At 38.5% G+C, this 26,853-nt stretch overlaps 1 protein-coding gene and 2 long non-coding RNA genes across 12 annotated transcripts in view; 2 read left to right on the top strand and 1 right to left on the bottom strand.

The window, feature by feature from the left end:
• PDE4D (phosphodiesterase 4D) overlaps positions 1 to 26,853 on the top strand; it is a 1,400,346-nt gene that overhangs the window by 352,183 nt on the left and 1,021,310 nt on the right. The gene's annotated exons all lie outside the window — the stretch shown is intronic.
• The window catches only part of LOC111094478, a 113,305-nt gene that overhangs the window by 3,792 nt on the left and 82,660 nt on the right, over positions 1 to 26,853 (bottom strand). The window lies entirely within an intron of this gene.
• LOC111094479 overlaps positions 1 to 26,853 on the top strand; it is a 37,653-nt gene that overhangs the window by 6,750 nt on the left and 4,050 nt on the right. The window contains exon 2 of the long non-coding RNA XR_005355566.1: positions 26,465 to 26,628. This is a non-coding gene — a long non-coding RNA (uncharacterized LOC111094479). The remainder of the gene's footprint in view (positions 1 to 26,464; positions 26,629 to 26,853) is intronic.

Genomic DNA, 26,853 nt, shown 5'->3' with positions numbered 1-26,853 from the left:
TAATTTAAGGCTGCATAGAGGAAATCAAGTTAGTTTATTCCCATTTCATTTCTTTAACCATCTATTTCTAAGGGAATAGATATTTGTAGAAGGAATAATAAATACTCAGGCAAAATATTTGTGCAATACAAATTCTATATAATTTTTAGTGCTTCCTTTGAATACTAAGAAGAGTATTACAGAATAGTAGTAAATCTTTTCTGTTTGGCATTTAGAGTGTTGTTTTGGCATCTGTGACTTGTATTACTGATCTGAGACTTAAATTGGGTTTGTGTTTTTCAAGGATAACTGAATTTGGGATAATAAGTCATAAACTTTTAATAGAAAACTCTAGGGTGTTTATATGATCTGACAGATGAAATTCACTGTTTGAGTCAAATATTGAATATATATTATAATTTACGCTGTGCTTGATGCCTTATTAACTTGGGCACCTAATCTTCTGAAACTGATGGAAATGAAATCATAATCAAAGACCTCTTTGACTCCAAAGAACCATGCCTCTAATTATTTCTCCTTTTCAAACTGTTGCTTCTCTCAGGCTAGGATCTTTGAGATATTAAAGGGCAGGTTTTAGCTCAAAATGGCAAGCATGGTCCTTATTTTCTTACCTAGGAGGATGGTCTTTGATAATCAATGTTTTGTACTTACCTTTGCCCTAAGTAAAATTCTGTTTCTGACTTGGGCATTCACAGAGAAGTAAGAATAAGGGGAGCATTAAAGGTATGAACTATGATTATGATTAATTAATTTAACATATACTGATTTCCATTATGTGCCCAAAACTTTTTGGGTACTGGGAATATTATCAGTGCAGTGAAAATAGTTCTGCCCTCACAAAGCTTAAATTCTGAAAATTCTATAAAATTCTATATACATACAGGCTAAAGTGGAGAAAAAATAATTATAAAAGATTAAGTCAGAGAAATCATGTAAGTCTGAATAGATTACTATAGGGGATTTGGCTTTTATTGTGAGTGAGATGAAAGCTATTGGAGGGTATTGTACAGAAGAAAGATTCAGTCTACCTCTGAGATTTATTGGGAGAGAATAAAAAGTAGCAGTGAGAATACAAAGATCAGTTAGAAGGTATCTTAGATTAGGGCTCATGGAAGCAGAGCCCAAATTGGAAATTACTGTGCAAGTAGTTTATCACAGGACTGTTCTCAAAAGTAACATAGAGTGAAATAGCAGGATAAGGCATGGGAGGGAGCTAAGCAAAAATGTGGTTTCACCCCAAGCCAGCTTTAGCCTAATCCAAACCAGATGGGAATTTAGTGCAGAAGAGAAACCCGTAAGTAGGAATGATACCACACAATTGTCCCACTTCAAGAAAAGGGGCTAGCTTTTGTATCCCTGGTCCCTGTATTAGTAAGTCATTGGCTATTGGCTAGCTTGGGAAGTGAGGGGAATAATCACACAGCTATTCCTGGGGAAGGCTTCCCTCAGGTCTTCCATAAGACTATTCTCTGGGGATGCTGCTACTAGCTCTCTTTAGCAGTCAGTAGTTACTGGAACATGATAAATACCAATAAAGGACATCAAGGCAGAGCATCAGTTGAATTTATATAGAAGACAAATGCATTATTCCAGGTGGAAGATGATGATGGCTCAGACCAGAGTGGTAGTAGCTATGCCTATGAGAAGACAGATAAGATCTAGATACATTTTGATAGTAGAGTTGACAAGATTTGCTGCTGGATTGATATTAGTTGACAGAAGTCAGAGCTGATTGTATGAATCCTGGTCTGAGATATTGTACAAATAGAGTTTCTATTTATTGAGATGGTAAGGCAGTGAGATCAAGATTTCCATGTTATATTTGGTATATGCATTCAGACATATCAGTGGAAAGGCTGAGTAAATGGTTATGTAAGTGTGGAGTTCAGAACTGGTTTACAAACATAATTTGGGTACTGATGATTTTAAAGTTAAGGAGTTATTGTAGGTCAATAAGAGAAGTGACTTGAATGTATTGATGTTCAGGTTATGAGAGGTTATGAAAAAGGATGTTGACGAGGAGCAGCTGGTGAGGCAGAAAGATAACTTAGAATGAGGGTAGTCTTGGAAGTCAAGTGAAGACACTGTTGCAAAAAGAAAGGAATGATTAATTGCTGAATGCTGATTACTTGAGTGACAGTTGGGAACTGACTTAGGGATTCAGCATTGAAAAGGCTTGGATGACCTTGAAGAGAACTGTTTCAGTGGAGTGCTGAGGACAAAGCATAGTTGGAATGGATTCAAGAACTAGTAGGGGGGTAGGAAGTGAAGATTATGAGGTTGGAGAACTTGTGAGCGCTTTTTCTCTAAACTGGGCAGAGAAATGAGACAGGTGGAACTTGAGACCTAAATGAGAAACATTGCAGTGTGATTTTATGTGGATAGGAATAATCCAGAGAAGAAGTGGAAGTTAGTGCTGCAGGACAAAGGTTAATAATGGGAGAAATATTTTTAGCAGATCAAAAGGGATAGGATTAGATATGTAAGTAGAGGGCTTGATAAATGTGATTGAAGAAACAGAGGAAAATTATTTTCTATTTTGTTATAATTTTTTTTTCTCAATGAAATAAGAATCAAATTATCAACAAGGATAGGACAGAAACTGTTGAAAATATGAAGAGAGTTGTGAAATAATCATCAGTGGATAAAAGAGTAAATGAACTAGGAAAATGTAGTAAGATTTTTGGGCAGCCCCAGGGGCCGAAATAATCTCAGGAAGTCCTGGCTCTTAGAAAACTGAGGTTGGGAGTAAAACATACATTAAAACAATCACAAAGAGTTTGAAAAATAAATATATACCAAATTGGCTTTTTTCATAGTTTTAAACAAAAATGTCATTATGAACAAAAAATCAAACTAAAAAGGATACTGCATGTGTTAGAATGTTTTTAAAAAAGATGGAGGACAATCATACCCAATAATTTCACTATATGGCTAAGTGCAATGTTCTGAATTTCAATCCGCATCTTGTATTACCATGGGGATTTGATAATCTGACCCTTTGCATTGGGGTGAAATACTATGCTTTAATTTTATCTTTTAATTATTTAAGTGAAAGATATCAATGTAGCATTACTTTGTTGTGGCCACATTATTTAATTTATTTGGAATATTGTAGGGTTTTTCCTTAGCCACAACAGTGGTCAAAATCAGATGATAGAGTGACTTCAGAATAAAATCAGGTCACATGGGACTGGAAATCAAGTTTTTCTCTATCATTTAATGAATTTATCTAAGAAAAATCTGGACATTGTCCTTGTGCGTCCTATGCCTATTTTCTCTTTTCCATGGTTACTGAACATCAACTGACATTTTCATACTGAGGTGATTCTGTGAGTTGGAAATGCTTTCACATTAATGCCTGTCAAGCATTTTCCAAGCTTTCCTAGACCTTGATATGAATCTTACTTCTCATCATCAAAAAGTGGATAAAAGCAATTACTGGACAACACAACCAGTGCTGCAAGGTGGGAAAGTGTGGGAGAAGCACTTCTAGCTGGCAGGAATGCAGGCACAGAGGACCTGCTAAGAGTCCCAAATGCACTCTGAGGAACTGGACAACTCTATGGATCAAACCAAATGTCAAAGACCCAGGTGCCCACCTGACACAAACCTGCCCATGAAAATGAAGCCTCCTGCAGAGCTCATCTACATGCTTCCAGGGCAGAGTGATTCAAAGAACAATCTTTGAGTACCACATGGGTCTGGTGCTATGGGTCACCCAGTGTCCATATATCTTGGTGGTTCTGAGGAATAGTCCTTGCATTACTAGTACTTTTGTGAAGCTGATGTGGCTTGTGGGTCATGCCCTCCTGCTGAGTATGACTCTTCACTTTGTGAATCCTGGGTCAGTGTCCTCCATAGATACCTGAAGTTTAGAGACTAAGTCCATGCTGGAGTTAGACAGATGAACCACCTTTCTTTTTGGTGCACTGGTGTTCTTCATGAAGTGCAATCAATTCTGTTTCATAGCTTATTTTGAAAAATGAATTGATTCTAATCCAATGGATATATTAGGGAACAATTTGATGAACAGCTACAAAATGAGAGTGTAAATAATGTTAATGCCTCTATATAGCAGCATTGACATGCATAACAACGTAATTTTGTGTAAGAAAAAGAGTTTCTGTGCTCATAGGTTATTTTTTATATCCAGAAATGCTTCATCATAATTAAATGCCAAATCCCCTAAATTAAGAGAGCCACTAAACTCCGGGTCTGCCTAAAAGTTTTAATTTTAGCTTCTGTCCCAAAGTTTTTCATGTCTCTCTCTTTATGTCTTCCCTCAGGGTCAGCTCATATAAGTCTTTGTCTTTGAGTTTCATTTATATATTGATGACACCCAAACCTCTCTCTCTATGACCGAACACCAAACCCTTTCTGATTTATAGATTTTTATTTATATCTGAATATACTCTGAGTATTTCAAACTTCTCAAATATCAAATTGAGTATTTCCCCATACATATGCATGTATCTGTATGTATGTGTATGAATGTATCACATATACTTACTATGGATGTTAGGCACTGCCCTTTGTTCGTTTTCTATATTAACTCATGAATTCCCCCAGAATAACCTAAGGAGGTAAGTCCTCTTGCTATGGCCATATTACAAATGAAAAAGCTGAGGCAAAGAGATTAAGTAATTCATCTAATGTGAGTTAAAAAGGAGGGATTTGAATTGACACAATCTAATTCTAAAGGACATGCTTTTCCCAAACTTCATGCAATTCAGCAAGGCAAAAACCTATAAAGATCATTTCAGTTTTTATTTTTATATTTGTTTAATTTTTACTTTTATTTTAAAAAGTTATTTATTTAAAAAATTCCAGCGTAATTAACATACACTGTTATATTAGTTTCAGGAGCACAATATAGTGATTCAACAATTTATACATTACTCAGTGCTCAAGATAATAAATGTACTCTTAATTTTACCCCCACTCCCAGCCTGGGAACCATCAGTTTGTTCTCTATATTTGAGAATCTGTTTTCTTGCTTGTCTCTTTTTTCCTTTGTTTGCTTGTTTTGTTTCTTAAATTCCACATATGAGTGAAATCATATGGTATTTGTCTTTCTCTGTCTGACTTATTTCACTTAGCATTATAACCTGTAGATCCATCCATTCTGTTACAAATGGCAAAATTTCATTCTCTTTTATGGGTAACATTATACACACACACACATACACAAACACACATACATGTATATATATCACATCTTTACTCATTCATCTGTCTGTGGATACTTGGGTTGCTTCTATATTTTGACTGTTGTAAATAATGCTACTGTAAGCATAGGGGTGCATACATCTTTTCAAATTACTGTTTTCATTTTCTTTGGACAAATACCCAGTAGTGGAATTACTCGATCGTATGGTAATTCTATTTTTAATTTTTTGAGGAACCTCCATACTGTTTTCCTCAGTGGCCGCATTTCTTTGAATCTTAACTCAAGCAAGTACATTCACTGGGTGTAAAGATATACAGGCTTTTGTTACAGAGAAAGCATTCTCTAAAACTTGAATGTCTTTTACAATTACGTATTGTTCTTTGTGAGTTCCTGCATCTTACAGAACTTGATGTTTGGCCATTTGGAAACTATTGTATGAATGACATTCATCATAGTTTTCATATGAATGTTAACCCAGTCCTGTAAGTCATCCATGAAACGTCTGAACAGAAGGTTTATGTCACCAAGTAACTAAAGACAAGGTTGGAATGGTGAATGAGAGTCAGATTGTGGAATACTTTTAAATGGCAGTCTGCTAAGGATAGAGGTCTTTACCTTGCTGCTGGTAGCAGGAAAAATTTTTCATATTGAAAGCATTACATGAGATTCAGAACATGTTTTAGGAAAAATAAGCTGTCCATGTGCAGACACTTGCTGAACTTTAAGGCCTGTCAAGACCTTGAGAGCTCTTCCCTCTAGTCTGGAGCTATGAGTCAATCGGAGAAGGACAAACATTATATGTTCTCATTCATTTGGGGAATATAAATAATAGTGAAAGGGAATAGAAGGGAAGGGAGAAGAAATGGGTAGGAAATATCAGAAAGGGAGACAGAACATAAAGACTCCTAACTCTGGGAAACGAACTAGGGGTGGTGGAAGGGGAGGAGGGCGGGGGGGGGGAATGGGTGACAGGCACTGAGGGGGGCACTTGATGGGATGAGCACTGGGTGTTATTCTGTATGTTGGCAAATTGAACACCAATAAAAAATAAATTTATTATTAAAAAAAAACAAAATCTCTTGCAGAATCTTGTTATTATATCCTGCAAAAGCTTTCATTCCAGGACCCCACCCCTTGAGATTTCAGTAAAAATGGACTTAAATGTTAGAAACCATATTTTAATAAACACAATGGAAGATTGTGATGCAGGTGGCTTGAAACCACTGATCTAGTGGCTGTGGGAGTAATACAAGTGTCAGATAAAAATGGCTTGAACTAGGATAGTGGGATGGGATTTCAATTCACTATGGGTGTTTGAGCCACAGATCATCACTGAATGTGAACATATGCATACACAACACACACACACACACACACACACACACACACAACCTGCATCCACCCTGAAAAACGGGAAAGGTTTCTAGGCAGAGGTCAAGAACTGTGAAGTCCACATGGCATATATAGTACAGAGAGAGTTAAGCTGAGGAAAGTAACCAAGCACAAATGGAGAAGCCTTCTAGTGAAGTAAGTGTATGAGACTCCTTAGAGGAACCTCACCATATTTTCAAGGGTAGAGATGAAAGAATGGGAACAAGGATCCTGCCATGTGGCATCAGTAAAATCTCCTTAACAAAGTCTTCAGGAACCGGAGGTAATCAGAGTAGTCTCTTAGGGATGTGGATTGACCTAGTCTGTGATAGTTGTCATTTTAGGATTGGATGGCTTGAAGCAAGGGAAGATAAGAGTACTAATGACAAAAACTTGTTTGGGTAACACCCACTTGCAGGAAATAGGGAAGAGATAGTCAACAAACTGGTAAGAAATGACATCTATCCATTGACCTTGAAGCAGAAAAGTGAATGGTTTTTGGAAGATGTGGTTAAATTGCCACAAGATATAGAAAGACCAAATAGCATGTGGATTGAGAATAGATCTGTTGTTTGGCAACTTGGCGTTCATGGTCATCTTTGTGAGAGATTTTCAGCAGAGTGGCATGAACAGAAGTCAGATTGGGGGGGGGGGGGTGTTGAAGAAGGGAGTATGGAATGAAAAAAGGAATTTGTTATGGGTTAATTGGTATCTATATTTTTCCTTTGTGGTTTTGGAAGCAAAAGGAAAGGAAACAGGGTTGGTGGCTGCTGGGGAAATTAGACTGGTAATCAATCACGTGTTATGGAATGAGAATCTCCTTGGAACTAATATAAATCATGTTCCTTTGCTTTGAGATTGGATATTTCATTCAGATTTTATTATAATTAGTTTAATACTCTAATAGAGGAATATAAAAATAATATAATAGTTGTGTATTTTCAGTTTATAGTTGAATATGGACTGATATACAAAATATAGACATTAGGCCGAGCTCCCTAAGGGCTGCAGCGCGCACGGCGGGACCCGGAGCAGCTCGGGGGGCTCGGGCGGCGGCTCCGCGGAGGGGGCTGCGTGGAGGGGGCTGCGCGGCCCCGGGAGCAGCTCGGCCGGGCTCGGGCAGAGGAAGAGGCTCCGTGCAGAGGGGCCTGCGCGGTTCCAGGAGCAGCTCGGAGGGGCTCGGGCGGCGGCTCCGCGGAGGGGGCTGCGCGGCCCGGGAGCGCGAATCCAACAGCGCAGGCTCCGGAGCACAGGGCGCCGGGACACAGCCCAGGATCCCGCCTCCCCCGGGACAGGCAGAGGCCGGGAGGGCCCAGGACAGCGAGGACGCTCCTGCCCCGAGCTGAGCAGATCAGCGGCCCCGCCCGGAGCCTCCAGGCCCTGCAGACGGAGTTCCTGCCGGAGCTGAATCCAGGGCTCCAGAGCTGCCCCGCCACTGGGGCTGTTCCTCCTGCGGCCTCACGGGGTAAACAACCCCCACTGAGCCCTGCACCAGGCAGGGGCACAGCAGCTCCCCCAACTGCTAACACCTGAAAATCAGCACAACAGACCCCTCCCCCAGAACACCAGCTAGACGGACAACTTCCAGGAGAAGCCAAGGGACTTAAAGAACACAGAATCAGAAGATACTCCCCTGTGGTTCTTTTTTTTTTTTTTTTGTTTTGTTTTGTTTTGTTTTGTTTTGTTTTGTTTTGCTTTTTGATTTGTTTCCTCCCCCACCCCCCCTTTTTTTTTCTCCTTTCTTTTTCTTTCTCTTTTTCTTCTTTTTTTTTTTCTTTCTTTTTTTTTTCTCTTCCCTTTTTTTTCTCTTTCTCTTTTCTTTCCTTCTTTCTCTCCTCTCTTTTTCTCTTTTTCCCAATACAACTTGCTTTTGGCCACTCTGCACTGAGCAAAATGACTAGAAGGAAAACCTCACCTCAAAAGAAAGAATCAGAAACAGTCCTCTCTCCCACAGAGTTACAAAATCTGGATTACAGTTCAATGTCAGAAAGCCAATTCAGAAGCACTATTATACAGCTACTGGTGGCTCTAGAAAAAAGTATAAAAGACTCAAGAGACTTCATGACTGCAGAATTTAGAGCTAATCAGGCAGAAATTAAAAATCAATTGAATGAGATGCAATCCAAACTAGAAGTCCTAACGAAGAGGGTTAACGAGGTGGAAGAACGAGTGAGTGACATAGAAGACAAGTTGATAGCAAAGAGGGAAACTGAGGAAAAAAGAGACAAACAATTAAAAGACCATGAAGATAGATTAAGGGAAATAAACGACAGCCTGAGGAAGAAAAACCTACGTTTAATTGGGGTTCCCGAGGGCGCCGAAAGGGCCAGAGGGCCAGAATATGTATTTGAACAAATTCTAGCTGAAAACTTTCCTAATCTGGGAAGGGAAACAGGCATTCAGATCCAGGAAATAGAGAGATCCCCCCCTAAAATCAATAAAAACCGTTCAACACCTCGACATTTAATTGTGAAGCTTGCAAATTCCAAAGATAAGGAGAAGATCCTTAAAGCAGCAAGAGACAAGAAATCCCTGACTTTTATGGGGAGGAGTATTAGGGTAACAGCAGACCTCTCCACAGAGACCTGGCAGGCCAGAAAGGGCTGGCAGGATATATTCAGGGTCCTAAATGAGAAGAACATGCAACCAAGAATCCTTTATCCAGCAAGGCTCTCATTCAAAATGGAAGGAGAGATAAAGAGCTTCCAAGACAGGCAGCAACTCAAAGAATATGTGACCTCCAAACCAGCTCTGCAAGAAATTTTAAGGGGGCCTCTTAAAATTCCCCTTTAAGAAGAAGTTCAGTGGAACAGTCCACAAAAACAAAGACTGAATAGATATCATGATGACACTAAACTCATATCTCTCAATAGTAACTCTGAATGTGAACGGGCTTAATGACCCCATCAAAAGGCGCAGGGTTTCAGACTGGATAAAAAAGCAGGACCCATCTATTTGCTGTCTACAAGAGACTCATTTTAGACAGAAGGACACCTACAGCCTGAAAATAAAAGGTTGGAGAACCATTTACCATTCGAATGGTCCTCAAAAGAAAGCAGGGGTAGACATCCTTAGATAAACTAAAATTTACCCCAAAGACTGTAGTGAGAGATGAAGAGGGACACTATATCATACTTAAAGGATCTATTCAACAAGAGGACTTAACAATCCTCAATATATATGCTCCGAATGTGGGAGCAGCCAAATATATAAATCAATTATTAACCAAAGTGAAGAAATACTTAGATAATAATACACTTATACTTGGTGACTTCAATCTAGCTCTTTCTATACTCGATAGGTCTTCTAAGCACAACATCTCCAAAGAAACGAGAGCTTTAAATGATACACTGGACCAGATGGATTTCACAGATATCTACAGAACTTTACATCCAAACTCAACTGAATACACATTCTTCTCAAGCGCACATGGAACTTTCTCCAGAATAGACCACATATTGGGACACAAATCGGGTCTGAACCGATACCAAAAGATTGGGATTGTCCCCTGCATATTCTCGGACCATAATGCCTTGAAATTAGAACTAAATCACAACAAGAAGTTTGGAAGGACCTCAAACACGTGGAGGTTAAGGACCATCCTGCTAAAAGATAAAAGGGTCAACCAGGAAATTAAGGAAGAATTAAAAAGATTCATGGAAACTAATGAGAATGAAGATACAACCGTTCAAAATCTTTGGGATGCAGCAAAAGCAGTCCTAAGGGGGAAATACATCGCAATACAAGCATCCATTCAAAAACTGGAAAGAACTCAAATACAAAAGCTAACCTTACACATAAAGGAGCTAGAGAAAAAACAGCAAATAGATCCTACACCCAAGAGAAGAAGGGAGTTAATAAAGATTCGAGCAGAACTCAACGAAATCGAGACCAGAAGAACTGTGGAACAGATCAACAGAACCAGGAGTTGGTTCTTTGAAAGAATTAATAAGATAGATAAACCATTAGCCAGCCTTATTAAAAAGAAGAGAGAGAAGACTCAAATTAATAAAATCATGAATGAGAAAGGAGAGATCACTACCAACACCAAGGAAATACAAACGATTTTAAAAACATATTATGAACAGCTATACGCCAATAAATTAGGCAATCTAGAAGAAATGGACGCATTCCTGGAAAGCCACAAACTACCAAAACTGGAACAGGAAGAAATAGAAAACCTGAACAGGCCAATAACCAGGGAGGAAATTGAAGCAGTCATCAAAAACCTCCCAAGACACAAGAGTCCAGGGCCAGATGGCTTCCCAGGGGAATTTCATCAAACGTTTAAAGAAGAAATCATACCTATTCTCCTAAAGCTGTTTGGAAAGATAGAAAGAGATGGAGTACTTCCAAATTCGTTCTATGAAGCCAGCATCACCTTAATTCCAAAGCCAGACAAAGACCCCACCAAAAAGGAGAATTACAGACCAATATCCCTGATGAACATGGATGCAAAAATTCTCAACAAGATACTGGCCAATAGGATCCAACAGTACATTAAGAAAATTATTCACCATGACCAAGTAGGATTTATCCCTGGGACACAAGGCTGGTTCAACACCCGTAAAACAATCAATGTGATTCATCATGTCAGCAAGAGAAAAACCAAGAACCATATGATCCTCTCATTGGATGCAGAGAAAGCATTTGACAAAATACAGCATCCATTCCTGATCAAAACTCTTCAGAGTGTAGGGATAGAGGGAACATTCCTCGACATCTTAAAAGCCATCTATGAAAAGCCCACAGCAAATATCATTCTCAATGGGGAAGCACTAGGAGCCTTTCCCCTAAGATCAGGAACAAGACAGGGATGTCCACTCTCACCACTGCTGTTCAACATAGTACTGGAAGTCCTAGCCTCAGCAATCAGACAACAAAAAGACATTAAAGGCATTCAAATTGGCAAAGAAGAAGTCAAACTCTCCCTCTTCGCCGATGACATGATACTCTACATAGAAAACCCAAAAGTCTCCACCCCAAGATTGCTAGAACTCATACAGCAATTCGGTAGCGTGGCAGGATACAAAATCAATGCCCAGAAGTCAGTGGCATTTCTATACACTAACAATGAGACTGAAGAAAGAGAAATTAAGGAGTCAATCCCATTTACAATTGCACCCAAAAGCATAAGATACCTAGGAATAAACCTAACCAAAGATGTAAAGGATCTATACCCTCAAAACTATAGAACACTTCTGAAAGAAATTGAGGAAGACACAAAGAGATGGAAAAATATTCCATGCTCATGGATTGGCAGAATTAATATTGTGAAAATGTCAATGTTACCCAGGGCAATATACACGTTTAATGCAATCCCTATCAAAATACCATGGACTTTCTTCAGAGAGTTAGAACAAATTATTTTAAGATTTGTGTGGAATCAGAAAAGACCCCGAATAGCCAGGGAAATTTTAAAAAAGACAACCATATCTGGGGGCATCACAATGCCAGATTTCAGGTTGTACTACAAAGCTGTGGTCATCAAGACAGTGTGGTACTGGCACAAAAACAGACACATAGATCAGTGGAACAGAATAGAGAATCCAGAAGTGGACCCTGAACTTTATGGGCAACTAATATTCGATAAAGGAGGAAAGACTATCCATTGGAAGAAAGACAGTCTCTTCAATAAATGGTGCTGGGAAAATTGAACATCCACATGCAGAGAATGAAACTAGACCACTCTCTTTCACCATACACCAAGATAAACTCAAAATGGATGAAAGATCTAAATGTGAGACAAGATTCCATCAAAATCCTAGAGAAGAACACAGGCAACACCCTTTTTGAACTCGGCCATAGTAACTTCTTGCAAGATACATCCACGAAGGCAAAAGAAACAAAAGCAAAAATGAACTATTGGGACTTCATCAAGATAAGAAGCTTTTGCACAGCAAAGGATACAGTCAACAAAACTCAAAGACAACCTACAGAATGGGAGAAGATATTTGCAAATGACATATCAGATAAAGGGCTAGTTTTCAAGATCTATAAAGAACTTATTAAACTCAACACCAAAGAAACAAACATCCAATCATGAAATGGGCAAAAGACATGAACAGAAATCTCACAGAGGAAGACATAGACATGGCCAACATGCATATGAGAAAATGTTCTGCATCACTTGCCATCAGGGAAATACAAATCAAAACTACAATGAGATACCACCTCACACCAGTGAGAATGGGGAAAATTAACAAGGCAGGAAACAACAAATGTTGGAGAGGATGCGGAGAAAAGGGAACCCTCTTACACTGTTGGTGGGAATGTGAACTGGTGCAGCCACTCTGGAAAACTGTGTGGAGGTTCCTCAAAGAGTTAAAAATAGACCTGCCCTACGACCCAGCAATTGCACTGTTGGGGATTTACCCCAAAGATACAAATGCAATGAAACGCCGGGACACCTGCACCCCGATGTTTCTAGCAGCAATGGCCACGATAGCCAAACTGTGGAAGGAGCCTCGGTGTCCAACAAAAGATGAATGGATAAAGAAGATGTGGTTTATGTATACAATGGAATATTACTCAGCTATTAGAAATGACAAATACCCACCATTTGCTTCAACGTGGATGGAACTGGAGGGTATTATGCTGAGTGAAGTAAGTCAGTCGGAGAAGGACAAACATTATATGTTCTCATTCATTTGGGGAATATAAATAATAGTGAAAGGGAATATAAGGGAAGGGAGAAGAAATGTGTGGGAAATATCAGAAAGGGAGACAGAACGTAAAGACTGCTAACTCTGGGAAATGAACTAGGGGTGGTAGAAGGGGAGGAGGGTGGGGGGTGGGAGTGAATGGGTGACGGGCACTGGGTGTTATTCTGTATGTTAGTAAATTGAACACCAATAAAAAATAAATTAAAAAAAAACAAAAAAAAAACAAAATATAGACATTACTAATTTTGCAATGGTTGGGCAAAAAGCAAGGAAGTGAAAACCTTAAGTGAAGGATTGGAATTAAAGGGAATGTGTTTGCTGCAGACTTTCAAGTAAGTAGTTATCTGGAATATTTCCAGTGTCTAAAGATAGTAAAAGAGAAAAAATGAGAGAGGAGAACTTAGAGGAGAAAGCAGGCTGATAACATGTAAAAGGGAAGAGTAAAAAGCAAGACTGACTAATATTGCCAAAATCATTTCTTTGTTGGAAAAAAAAATGTTAGTTACTGTGTTAGTCAAGCTGAGCTTGCCATAACAAAATCTCATAGATAAGGTGGCTTATAAACAGAAATTTATTTCTCATGGTTCTGGGGACCTGAAGTCTGTGGTTGGGGTGCCAGAGTGGTCCGGTTCTGGTGGGAGATCTCTTGTGGCTTCTGTCTTATAAGTGTGTCCTTATGTGGCAGAGAGAGAAGAAAAGTCTTTTTCTTTTTTTATAAGGACATTAATCCTATCTTGGGTGACCACCGCCCCCCTCCCCGGCCCCCATTCTTATGACATCATCTAAACCTAATTACTTCTCCAAGGCTGCACCTTCAAATATCATCACCCTGGGGAGGTAGGGCTTCAATACATGAATTTTGGGAGGGCACAAACGTTCAGTCTAGAACACTCTTAAGTAACTTATTATCAAAATAAAACAGTGTTAAAGGTAATATAAAATTATAACATTTCTGTAAAAATCACTATTTAAAATTACTTATGAATATGGGCAAGGGTTGGAAGGAAATGTGGTTTTGTAAGGACTGTGCAATTTTGAATAATGTTAAATTATTTTTCTGCTCAGCTGTAATATTGTGGAAAAACTCTTAAAAGTATAGCAAACATTAGTTCACACTGGTAGAAAGTTAGATGTTGTATCAGGTCTCTTATTTCCACATTTTTTTGAGTGGGTTGCAAAGGGATTAACAAAAATATTGCTTGCTTCCTACCATTCTGCATAGGTAGCACTGCTCATTGACATGATAGAGACAAACTGCAATTCAGTCTATTATAATGCAGATGTTATTTTTGCATTCCAGATGTCATTTCCTGTGGCCCTGACTTGGCAGTTTCCCAATTATAAGAGTTTAATTTTTCCTGCTCTAATTTCTGGTATCTTTAAGGTCCTTAATTTTCTTCCATTTAGCAGCACCAGCCAATTTTTCCCATAAAGAAATATTTCATTAGCCCAATGATTTTCCCACAAATAGTTAACCCGATTACAGACTGTCTGTAGTTTCTGCATTATTAGATATTTGTAAAACTGACAGAATTAAAAATAGGTGTTTTCCTCACTCCTCACTATCCAAGGCAACATGGTGGCAAATTTCTTTATAAGTGGCTTTAGAAAAGATTGGGAAGCTACCAAAGGATTATATTGTGCTGATGGCACCGTGTGGTTTTGGGGACAACCAGTAGGCACAAGGACATTTTCCGCACTAATATCTTCTGGAAGCTCAGAATTTAATGTACAGAATTTGTGTTATGCTGTTGCCATCCCTATAGAACTCTGTATCTCAGCCTTTTGTCTGTGGGCAGAAGCTCACATGTATAACACCATCTGGGTTGGTCACTGTTGCTTATGGCCACTGCACAAGTGAGAGAGACTGTGGGTTATGTCATTCTTTAGGCTCTAGCTTTAATCCATTGTTTGCCCTCCCGCAGACTCACATTTTAACAACGAGGCTGGGGACTGTGCTATGAAGAAGAACCTAGCTGGAGACAGGTTAAAGATATTTAGACTAAGTATTATGGCAGGTGCTCTTTTGTTAAGTGTTATCTCTTGTTCATAAATATGTTATTCACTACAGAACATAATCTCCAATTGAAATCTTCCATACTGGGGATACCTGGGTGGCTCAGCGGTTGAGCCTTTGCCTTCGGCCCAGGGCATGACCCCGGAGTCCCCCAATGAGTCCCACATCAGGCTCCCAGCATGGAGCCTGCTTCTCTCTCTGCTTGTGTCTCTGCCTCTCTCTCTCTTTGTCTCTCATGAATAAATAAATAAAATCTTAAAAAAAAATCTTCCATATTGAATTGTGAGAAGAGAGATGAGCCCAGGACAGAGAACCATTGAGATCTGAGCTATTCCCCTCTCTATTAACATCACTTTGTCAGTAAACTGATCAGTGATTTCTTCTTTTTGTAAGAAGAAACATAACACTTTAGTAAAAGTACTGAATATCATAAAAATGTTGGTATTAAGTTATAATGTAATTATGCATATCTGTTCTCTATATTGCCATATCTCCAGTGATTAAAGACCCTCAGTCTGGAGATATGGAAACAAAATACACAAAAAAAACAGGAGTTTGAATCCCAAATCTATTACTAACTGGCTTTTGGAGTAGATTTTACTTAAGTTGTATAAGTTCAGGATCTACATTGAGGACTAGAAGTATTACTTCTGTCATATGATTATGTTGTGAATTACCTAAGATAATGAATGTGAAGTTCTTTGTCCAGTAATTGTCACATAGTAAGTGCTCAAAAATATTTAAAATATCATTATCACCATTCTTTGGTGTCGCCAATCATTCTCTTGCATAGTTAATTATTATGCTTAATTAATCTCTCATTCATGAATAATACCACTGAGGATGCTTCTGCATCAGATTAACTCAGAGACCTCCTTCTGATGAAGAGGGAACATGGTGGCAATTTTTGCTCTGGTGGTGATTCTGAATACAGCAGTGATTCCTAATCATCCCCATGTTGCCCATCAACTAGATCAGTCAAAGGATAATTACATACAAAGATGGCTACTCTCAGGTGGAGGTCTAGGAAATTGTTCTTGTGCTAACAGGTGGACCTCACGCAAGAACAGTGGGACCCCATTGTATCAGTACACTGGGAAAGTTTCTTCAAAAGATCTCTGGATTATATAGACTTTAGTTATTAGGAAATATCTGCCATTTCAGTCTAGTGACTACGTTCTCCTTTTTCCTATATAATGGTTTCTTAGGAACTGTTTTTTGGCCATGATAAGTGTCGGTCCTTCCTTCCTTCCCTCATTCTTTCCTTCTTTTCTTCCTTCCTTCCTTTCTCTCTCTCTCCATCAATCCATCTAATTTTATATATATATGGTATTTATGTATCCCTATATATACAAATATATATGTACATAGATGCACACATATAATTCCTTTTTAAGTTTTAAATGGATTAAGAAAATGTAAATATATTGCATTACTTACTGTTTGTTATCGACTCTGATATTCTCTTTTATTTCCTTAGGATTTTAACAAGCAAACTGATAACAGATGCAAGTTCCTTTGCAGCGGAGTGAGATTTTATCTTAATCCAAAGCAAAGTATTTTGGAGCAACATCAGGGATAAGCTTATGGAATTAATCTTTATTTTTCTTCAATGTGCCCTATCTACCCCTGGGAACCAGATTCACTAATTATGCCCTCTGGCTTATACTCAGCATGTTGTCTTGAGTCCATAATGTCCTCCAACTCTGAAACAACATATCTTCTGAGAGAAGCTGATTGTATTTTGTGAAGTTCTTCAGGGCCAAGGAAATTGAAGATGTCTTGACTCATGCTCTGAGGGTACTTTGTAAGGCTAATCTGAATTATATAGCCTTTGCCATTAAAACATTACATAGCACATAATGGCGAATTAAAGATCAGAGGATTTTTGCAATAGCAATATTTTTTCTTTATATTTTCTAACCTCCTAGATAGATGTCTTTTTACATTTAGAACATGACTGCCCTACCACATAAAAAACTGAGTTGCCATCTTATAAAAATAAATTCATGACTGTAATCTACCAACAATTTCATTTAATATGTACTGTGAACTTCTGCTATGAGCTGAGTCTATGGCATACTGTTTGTAACTATGAGGATGTGGGATTCCCTGGGTCAGATAGAGTATCAAATCCATTGTTCTCATGGATCATCCATTCCTTCCATAATAGGTTCAGTTATATAAATTCATTTCAACATGCTTTTATCAGATATCTCCCATGTGTGCTAAGTGCTAGGGAAAGAGAGCAGTCTGCATGCTTCCATAGTTAAATAAATATGGCTGCCATATTACAGAACAGTTTTTGGACAACCATGTGTATTGTTGGAGTTTAGTTATGTGAAGGTGCTACTGATGCTTTGAGGGTTCACCAGCACAATTTTAGATGGCCACTAGAGGTTAATAAAGTCAAGGGATCGTTTTAGTGTTGTTGTTTAGTACTCTTCCCTCAAATGCTGTGCAAAAGGAGAGGTTGAACACTTAAGTGAGAGTGAGTAGCTGATTGTTACGGCAAGGTCTTTGGGTAGGCATAAGTGAATGGAACCTAAAGAACAGATTTAGGAACTGGCCTTGAATCAGGGGAATGATGTCTCATCCCTTGTCTTGAAGGAAAGATAGAAACTCAAAGAGGCTCTTGCCATGTATGGCTCTGAGGGGACCAGACACAGTGTGCATTGATGATAGTATCAAGGGAGGCATGTCTGGAAATGTCCAGCACATAGGCCTCTGTCTGACTCTTAGATAAGGTGCTGCCATGATTCCTTCTTAGGCAGCATTAAGACTATAAGATGATGGCAATGTAATGCATAGTGCTGGATGAGAGAAGGTCTATCTGAAACCTTCTTCGAGGCAAGGTCTATCTTATGTTCACTTTTGTGATCTTTGTTGCTTTCATCCCCGTCTTGATTATTGCTTGTGCTAAAAAGTTTATTGCTTGGACCTTTTCATACACTAATTCAAAGCTAATCAATGGGAAACTCTCTTCCAATGAAGTTGACCTGTGTCTCATCTCTTTGGATGTGGTGTCTGACCCTCACACCCCAAAACAATTTAGAGATAACTCAGGGCAAGTAATAAGAGGAAACCTACCCTTCTCTGGAGATTTGATGTGGAGGCATAAAATAAAGGAGAAACAAGTTACCCTCCTCTACTTCCTAGCATGAAGAATCCCAGAGCTATTCTCTCTGTTCTCTACAGATACCTTGAGCAGTGGAGACAGGAGCCTGGTATTAACAATTCTCAGTTGACTCACACTTTGCAGTGGGTGTAAATACCCATCCTGAAAGTATAGTTTTGAGAAGACAATATAATCAGATCATGTTATGACAAGGTCAGACTAACCTTTTTGACTTACTTCTTAGCAAAAGTTTAGCGTTAAGTTTGCCCTAAAGAAAAGTTTTCAAAATAATGTGATCAGGGGTACGCTATTTTGACTAAGTAGAAAAAACAATAAAAGGAATCACTCAGGTTGTAACTGAAAGTTTACATGGTCCTCATGGGACCCAGGTGAGCAAACGACATGATAACAAATCAGAAGTCATGCTGTTTATCATATCATTTTCATAAATTTTGCTAAACACAATTCCACAGAGTTCAAAACAGTACTGGTTACTCCATGGAAAAGATGTCAAAGGTAAAATGAGCAATGCATATTATTGGTTTTAATTTTTGAAATTGAGCACATAAGTGTTCATTTTTATTAGTGAATAATTAATGTTTTAGAATGGAAAGAGACACACTCTTTGGATTGTCAGGCCTTTTTTTCCCCCAGTAGCATTAATCAGTATTGATATAAAATATACAGAAATTTAATGACTGCTCTCCTTTTTCATTAGCCAAGTCTCCTTGAGGCAGCTGGATTGATCAAAAGCTCAACCAGGTTTATTTGGAGACTCCTTGTAAAGCACAAAGAAATTGACTGTGGAATCAGAGATTTCCCATAAGTTAGACTTTCTTTGCAACCATATGATCAATGTAGATGTCATAAAGCTAAAATAAAGTAAAAAATATTTCATAATCAGTTAAGTTAAATTAGCATGTAAACTATAATACCATAAATTTTGGTAAAGAATCTTTCTAAAAGGGCAGAATGTGCATAAAGCAATGATTTATCATTCCCAGATCCAGTGAGAAAAAACTAACAATTTAATTAATTTTAGTTTTTTTCTTGCACTAAACAACATTACCATTTTTATAAATTGCTTAAGTTATAGTTTATTTTATCTTTATAGAAAAGCTAGGAATATTCCTGGGTGATTGGTGGATTGATTTTAGATATGTCAGTCTAGAAAAATGAATGCTATTGTAAAATGTGTGTGAAAATATAAAATATATATTGCTGTTCTTATGTTCGTTGATTAGACGCTAGACAGGTGGGGGGGCGAAGGTTGGGGTGGGGTATATGTCTGGAACATTTGCTCTGACTAGAACATTGAATTAAAATGCATTTCTGTGGTGGTGACTAATAAATACTGATCATTTTGAAAATTGTTTAATTCCCCAGGAATGTTTCCAAATACAAGTACTTCTAGGTAAGGTATTTAACAAATGCACACAACTTTTGTTTTCTGAGCGAATGCCCAAGCTATTTTCCTGGGGATCACTGTGCTCTGTGCTTATAGTATCATTAATATTATTGTTGACATTTGAAATGAGACCCAAAATATCCTAGTCAGAGAGTTGTTATTTTCTTCAAATAAAGCTTTGGTATTTGCTTCTCTTTCTCCCTTTCCAGAAAACCAACCAACCATAATGAATCGATTTTGCACTTAGTTTTTTAAATTCACTCTTTTGATATTCATCTTAATGCTAAATTTAAGTGAAATTGATTTATTTCCCTTTTAGAACTTGGTAAGCCATGTTTTCTGTTAATTCAGCAAGAGCGATAAGTAGAATGCTTTATTCAAAATGCCTTTCCCCTTTAACAGTTAAAGCTTCTTCCTAAGTCAAGTTTGCTATGCTTGTCTGTGTTTTGCCTTAAATTTGTTTCTTTCTGTGGAGTTCCTTGCTTCCTACAAAATGAACTTCTAGAGGCCCACCAGGTCACCGTGTGTGTCCAGACCTGTATAAATTCTAGCAGTGGACATTTTGGTTCAACTTGGGGCCTGGCTGCATATTCTTTGTTCCTGTTTAATCGACCCCGTCCCTCTACCATGTGTTAGTAATACATAATAGGAACATGGGCATGGGAATCACTGCCCCTCTTCCTTGAGACTTCATCCCTGGCTGTCATTCTTGTACACATCTTTTCTTTTTTAGCCTAAAATAAAGTGATGCTTCTGAATGAGCTCAGAAGTTTGATATTCTTACTCAGTTCATGTCCACTTAAAAGCCAAGAGAAGGCAGTAACCATCACTTGTTTTAAATCTGAATGCCCAGTGGGAAACGTAACTTTAGGAGCCCCGACTTATGCTGGTGTGTCTGTTATGTCTTGCAGTGAGACAGCAAAACTGACTGAATTCTCTTTCTGGAAAGTGTTCTTCTAGGAGCTATAATACTCAGAGTGCCACCCCACAGGAGTATATAAATTAAAGAGACTCATGGCACAAAGTGCTTTGAGAACTTCCTACTCTACAAACCCCTTTACCTCCTGATGGGTGATGTTTTCTATTCTTTGTTGTTTGTTCTTTACTAAAGTGAAGATCACAAGTAGAAATGAAGCCAAAGATGAATTAGGGTGAGGATGGTTTTCTTTTTCAGGTAGAACTATAGAGCTCTGGTATTCACCTGGCTATTCACAGTGAATGTCCTTGGTTAGTCGTGGCCTGAATTCTCACTGGTTTGTGTTCAAGCATATTGGTTATAATATATATGATCCCATAGCAGCCATTTAGGTTCTTAGTAACTCTTAGAGGTAAAGGAGACCTTCTGTCTGTATTCTGTTTCAACCTCCTGGATCATCATCTCTATCTTGTTGCTGTTGTTGTTGTTAGGTCTCTATCTGCCCTCTATCACTGCATCTGAAAATGGTGACTATCGATAAGCTAGTTCTATAGCTACGTCAGTCTTGAAGTCCTAAGATTCCTCTGGAGGGTGCCAGCCATGTTAAAATGTAATCCTGTTGATTCAGTTAAAAGCACCAGTGTTGGGCAGCCCGGGTAGCTTGGTGGTTTAACACTGCCTTCGGCCCAGGGCCTGATCCTGGAGACCCGGGATCGAGTCCCACGTCGGGCTCCCTGCATGGAGCCTACTTCTCCTTCTGCCTGTGTCTCTGCCTCTCTTTCTCTCTCTCTCTCTCTCTCTCTCTCTGTCTGTCTCTCATGAATAAATAAATAAGATCTTAAAAAAAAAAAAAAAGCACCAGTATTTTTCACCTCCCTCATGTCTCTACCCCTTCCCACCCCTGCTTTCTTTATCAGCATTGGGCTGCTTGAAGGATTTCTTCTCCACAGATTGAATTCAAAAGCCCCAGTTTACAATCAGAGTTCTAGTGATCTACTTTGCTGGTAAATTAAAAACCATCTGGACTGGAAAACCTGGTTAGATGATTTATAGTATATTGTAATTCTAAAAATTAGGTATTTTTTAATTCTCCAATAGCTAGCTAGATCAGGTTTATAAGGCAAATGGAAGGCATATCAGAATTTCAGTAGCTCCAAACTCAGTTAAAATCTCTCAATTTTCTTGCCTGATTTGTGTATATTTTAAAGAATTATTTACTTTCATGGTTTTGGCAAAACCCAGAGAGAAAGCAGCTTCCAGCGTCTGTGGAAGCAGAAAAGAATACTAATAAGTGTTAGTCATCCACAGTAAATTAAAAATATAATAATAAAGGAAAATTAAACTGCAGTGTTTGGGTGTTTGCTCTATTACCATAAATTCATACTCTCATCTTCTATTCCCTGAAAAAGAGTGGGTGTGGCAGGAAGCATTTGTGAAATTCCATTAGCCTTTTCAGAGACAATTACTCCACTAAATGATTCAGGATTTGGCTCCTAACTTCAAGGCTCAACTCACGCAGGTGAAACATTTTATTTTGAGCAGCATACAAATAATACCATTGACTTCTTAGGACATCAAAGCCTCTTATTTTTTAGGTGAAGAAATGCTAACCACTGGCCCAAGGTCTTGTACCTAGCTAATTGGCAGCAAAGGGGTAGAAATTCACCAGTCCATCTTCTGGCTGGAGGTGGACCAAAAAAATTCAGAAACGATATATTTTTTAAGATTTTATTTATTTATTTGAGAGAGAGAAAGTAAAAGAGAATGAGTGAAGGGAGAGGATCAAAGGGAGAAGTAGACTCCCTGCTGGGCAGCAGGCCCAATGTGGGACTTGATCCCAGTACCCTGGAATCATGACCTGAGCCAAAAGCAGATGCTTACTTAATGGACTGAGCTACTCAGGTGCCCCCAGAAGTGATATTTTAGACTAGAATACAGTGTCTTGCTCTTGGTAGGTAAATGAACAAATATAAGATGTACTCTGCGAATCAGAATTGGCAGCAAGAGTGTCTACATTATAAAAATCTATTTTTTCACCTTATTATTATGGAATAAGTTCATTTGAAAATGAATGAAGGCAGAAATGCAACTAGATTTTGAGGTCAGATTTCCCAGGCTTTGAATCTTAGATCTAGGTTTATTCCATTTCCATTGGAAGGTTGTTTTCTTTTTCCTCTGCTCAGTTTTAAAACTGGAGACTGTTAGGCCATCATTGAGTGAGGATTCCCTGACTAGAACATACAAGTAGCCATCCTAATTTATGCCACATCATTCTCAACCCCACGATGCAAGACTCCATTTAGACCAGCACTGCTCTTGCCAGTGATCCTACTTTCCTAGGAACATGATCACTTTGACAATTTGTACATGTGTGCTGCCTCTGCCAACCTCCAAATCACAGAAAGCTGTTAATTCCAAATCACCTTTTGCAAAATATATCACGAAGCCTTCTCACAGAAAGCTGTGAGTATGTTAGACAGCTAGAAGGCTAGTGTGCTTTTTCATTCTTTTTTTATTTACTCAAAAAACTTCATTAAAAAAAAATTTAACCTTCTGATTCTGCTAGTGACTTTAACCATTTCACTATGATTTTCTGCTCCTCAGTGAGGAAAGCATGCTTGATCATGTCCTAGACATATGTGGAACCACCACAGGCCCTGTGGATATGTTTTTTTTTGTTTTGTTTTGTTTTGTTTTGTCTGTTTCAGACCACTTTACAAGAACTTTAGGTCTCACAGCATGAACTCCTTGCAGTTGACTGAGGCACACACCACAGGCCTCAGCTTTGACTTAAACTCATGCTCAAATGTGCATGTATGAACATGTTTTCTAATACCTGTTATTTGTATCTCATCCCACTGTAGTGCTCTGGATAAATAGTGAAACCATCTTTCTAAGAGAATCTATAATTTAGTTATAATTTAGGTATTCTCTTGTCAGAAAGAGTATGAGATTGAAGAACCCCAAGAAGAGTTGTAGTTTTTGAAGGCAGGAAATAGGAGTCTCTGGTATTTTCAGCTGTTGTTTTCCGGAATGGTATCAAATCTGTGGCTGATTCATTGCTGCTTTTTCATGTTGTGAAGGAAGAGTGTATGAGGCAAGTAAAAGCCAGTGTAAATAATCTAGATCTGCTTAGGAATTTGTGGCAAAATGCTCTTTATAAATAGTCGATAAATAAAAAATAAATAAATAAATAAATAAATAGTCGATAAAGATGGAAAATATAACCAAGTAGCTTCAGGCTAAGAGCAGCAGGTCTGGCCTGCCTGCCTTCCTTCCTTCCTTCCTCCCTCCCTCCCTCCCTCCCTCCCTCCCTCCCTTCCTTCCTCCCTCCTATCCTTCTATACTTCCTTCTTTCTTTCCTATTTCTGCTTAATAAATAGACCTATTAAATTTTTCCTTCATTTATTTCTATTATTTTCTTTTTTATTTCTACTAAAAATATTTGATTCGTTTTTTAAAAAAGATTTTATTTATTCATTCATGAGAGACTCAGAGAGAGATGCAGAGACATCGACAGGGAGAGAAACAGGCTCCCTGCGCAGAGCCCGATACAGGATTTGATCCTAGGACCCTGGGATCACCACCCGACCAAAGGCAGCTGCTCAACCACCGAGCCACCCAGGTGCCCCTGTTTGATTTATTTTTGTTCTGTTTTATATATCAAAATAAATACTAAAGACTGGGTATTTTCCTGTGATTGCAGCATTAGCTGGCTTCCATAGGCTATAATATATAATATTTTCATTGTAGTGGTTTCCGAGAAAGTGTGCAATTGAAATTTCCTTTTTTGCTTTGATCTAAAAATTATTTAACAGATATTTTTAGAATTTCCAAGTCTAAGAGATTTTTGTTGTTGGTCTCTGATTTTATCATTTCTAGTTTTCAGTTCATGAATAGAAATGGTCTAACATATATCTACTCCTTGAAATTATGAGATTTTCTTTCAGGCCTAATATGTTACCAATTTTTGTGAATATTCAAAGTGCTTTAAAAGCAGGAGTATTGGAGGACATAAATTAATGTGCATATATGTATCTATAATATTAACCTTATTATTTTTGAGTCTTCTCTCACTTTATTTTTTGATCATTGAGAGACACAAAATTGCAGTGTCAGTTACTCTTTGTTCTTATGTCCCCATTTCCTTCTAGTTTTCTTTTTCTTTTAGAGAAAGAGGGGTGGGGAAGGGCCGGAAGGAGAGGGAGAAATAATCTCAAGCAGACTCACACCCAGCATGGAGCTGGACACGGGGCTCGATCTCACGACTCTGAGATCATGACTTAAGTGGAAATCGAGAGTAGAACACTTGACTGAGCTACCCAGGGGCCCCTCCTTCTGGTTTTCTTACTTGCATTATTTCCCTACTATCAGGATATATTTATTTGTATGCTATTCTCTCAATCTTATTCTCACTTTCCTTCTGTGTTTAAATTCATTCAGTGCCCAAAAGTTTCCTAGTCATCCTCTTGTTTTCTCAGCAACAGCTTATCAGAACGATATTCCTTGAATATGTGGGTTTTCATAAATGCCTGCCTATAATTTTTATCCTTGAAGAACAACTTGGCTTAAATTTTTGTTGCATGATTGCTTTTTAGGTGTCTCTCCACTGTCTTCTGCTGTTGAAGTTTTCCATTACACAGTCAGGTGCAAAGCTCTGCTGTTTTTTTTATTCATGACTAGTAGTTTCGTTTGCATCCCCCAAAGATTCTTCCTTTACTTTTAATATTTAACATCTTTTAGCAGAATATCTTAGTATCTACTATCTGGATTTTCCTAGGTATATAACATGTTTTGAAAAATGTTTTGGGGAGGGGAAGGTTTGGTAAATTATAGATAAGTGTTTTTAAAATCATCTTTGCTTTCTTTTAAAGTGATTCTAATTGTGATATGTTACATCTCCTTTGTTTTCTGGACTTATCGCTTCAAATATTTTAAAATTCCTTCTTTAGTCCTATTGATTTTCTTCGCTTTTCTCATTTTTTCTCTCTGTGTCTGATGTGGTTTCTACTATGTTTAATTTATCTCGTTATCATGTAGTCATTGTAGTGGAATCTTTTTTCTTTTTTTTTTTTTTCTAAAGACAGCTTTTCATTCTGCCTCAGTTTCTTTCCTGAATTCTCTTGTTTCATTCCATATCTTCCTGTTGTTTGGACATCACTACACCTCCTTTTGGCTGGCAAACTTTCAGTGAATTCTTTATTTTCACTTCTTTTAGATTGATGGTCATTCCAATAATTAAAAATCTCGTATTAGAATATTATATTTTTCCTCTATGCTGTTGGATCACTTTTCTGACTTGTTTTCTAGCCCTGCAGAGGTTTTTGCTGCTCTTTGGCTTTTTTCATTTCAGTGGTGTCTCGGTATGAATGTAATGATCATCTCCCTAAAATGAAACCCTAAATTAGAATGAGTTCGATCCTCCTGTACCACCAAGGAGGAGGATCCAGTGAGGAAGGATAGGAGGTGCTACAGCAGCTTCTTCAATTTCAAAGCTCAAGAGCTCCCCTTCCATGGCTCAGCAGTGCTTTTTGCAGCCAGATCTTCTTCGGCCTCAGCACCAGGACCCTGAGGAGTCCTCACTATTCCCCACCAGGCCTGGAACACTTAGGGCCACCCACCCTCACCCCCTGCAGTTTGCCGGTTTGGAGTGTTGGGCCCAGCATGAGCTTACAGGCAATTCAGTAATTGTGGGTTTTTCTCTCTCTCCTAATTTTGCTAAAAATGTGTGTATGTGCATATACATGTGTTTGTGTGGAGGGGAGAAAGGGTGGTTTTCACTCTCTTTTTTACTAGTTTTAGAGAGAATTGGAATTCAGCAACACTTCCCGAAGGACACAAAAATGCTGATAGGTAAAGAGGAGGAAGCAAGATTCTCAGGTCTCAGTTCCCTCCTGCCATCTCTTCTGCCAAGATAGCCCTGCCTCTCTCTCCCTATGCCAGAGATCCCTATGGATTCTGTGAGTATGTGATGTAGTTCCACAACACACCAGTTATGTTGGTCCTGTTTCCTTCTCACACAGGCTACCTCTGTCAAAGGCAAAGAAGAATTGGCTGGCTAGGGGAATAGAGTGGTGGTGCTCCACTCCAGTGAGAAAAAAAACAGAAGCCCTGGGTGAAAAAAAAATGAGGCCTGACTCAACCTGCTTATGCAATTAACTTTCTGCACAGCTTTCAATTAAGTA

This window comes from Canis lupus, chromosome 2 (genome assembly GCF_011100685.1).
Source record: "Canis lupus familiaris isolate Mischka breed German Shepherd chromosome 2, alternate assembly UU_Cfam_GSD_1.0, whole genome shotgun sequence".
NCBI lineage: Eukaryota > Metazoa > Chordata > Mammalia > Carnivora > Canidae > Canis > Canis lupus.
The sequence above is the reverse complement of the archived record's forward strand: the minus strand, read 5'-3'. Positions and strand labels throughout refer to the sequence as shown.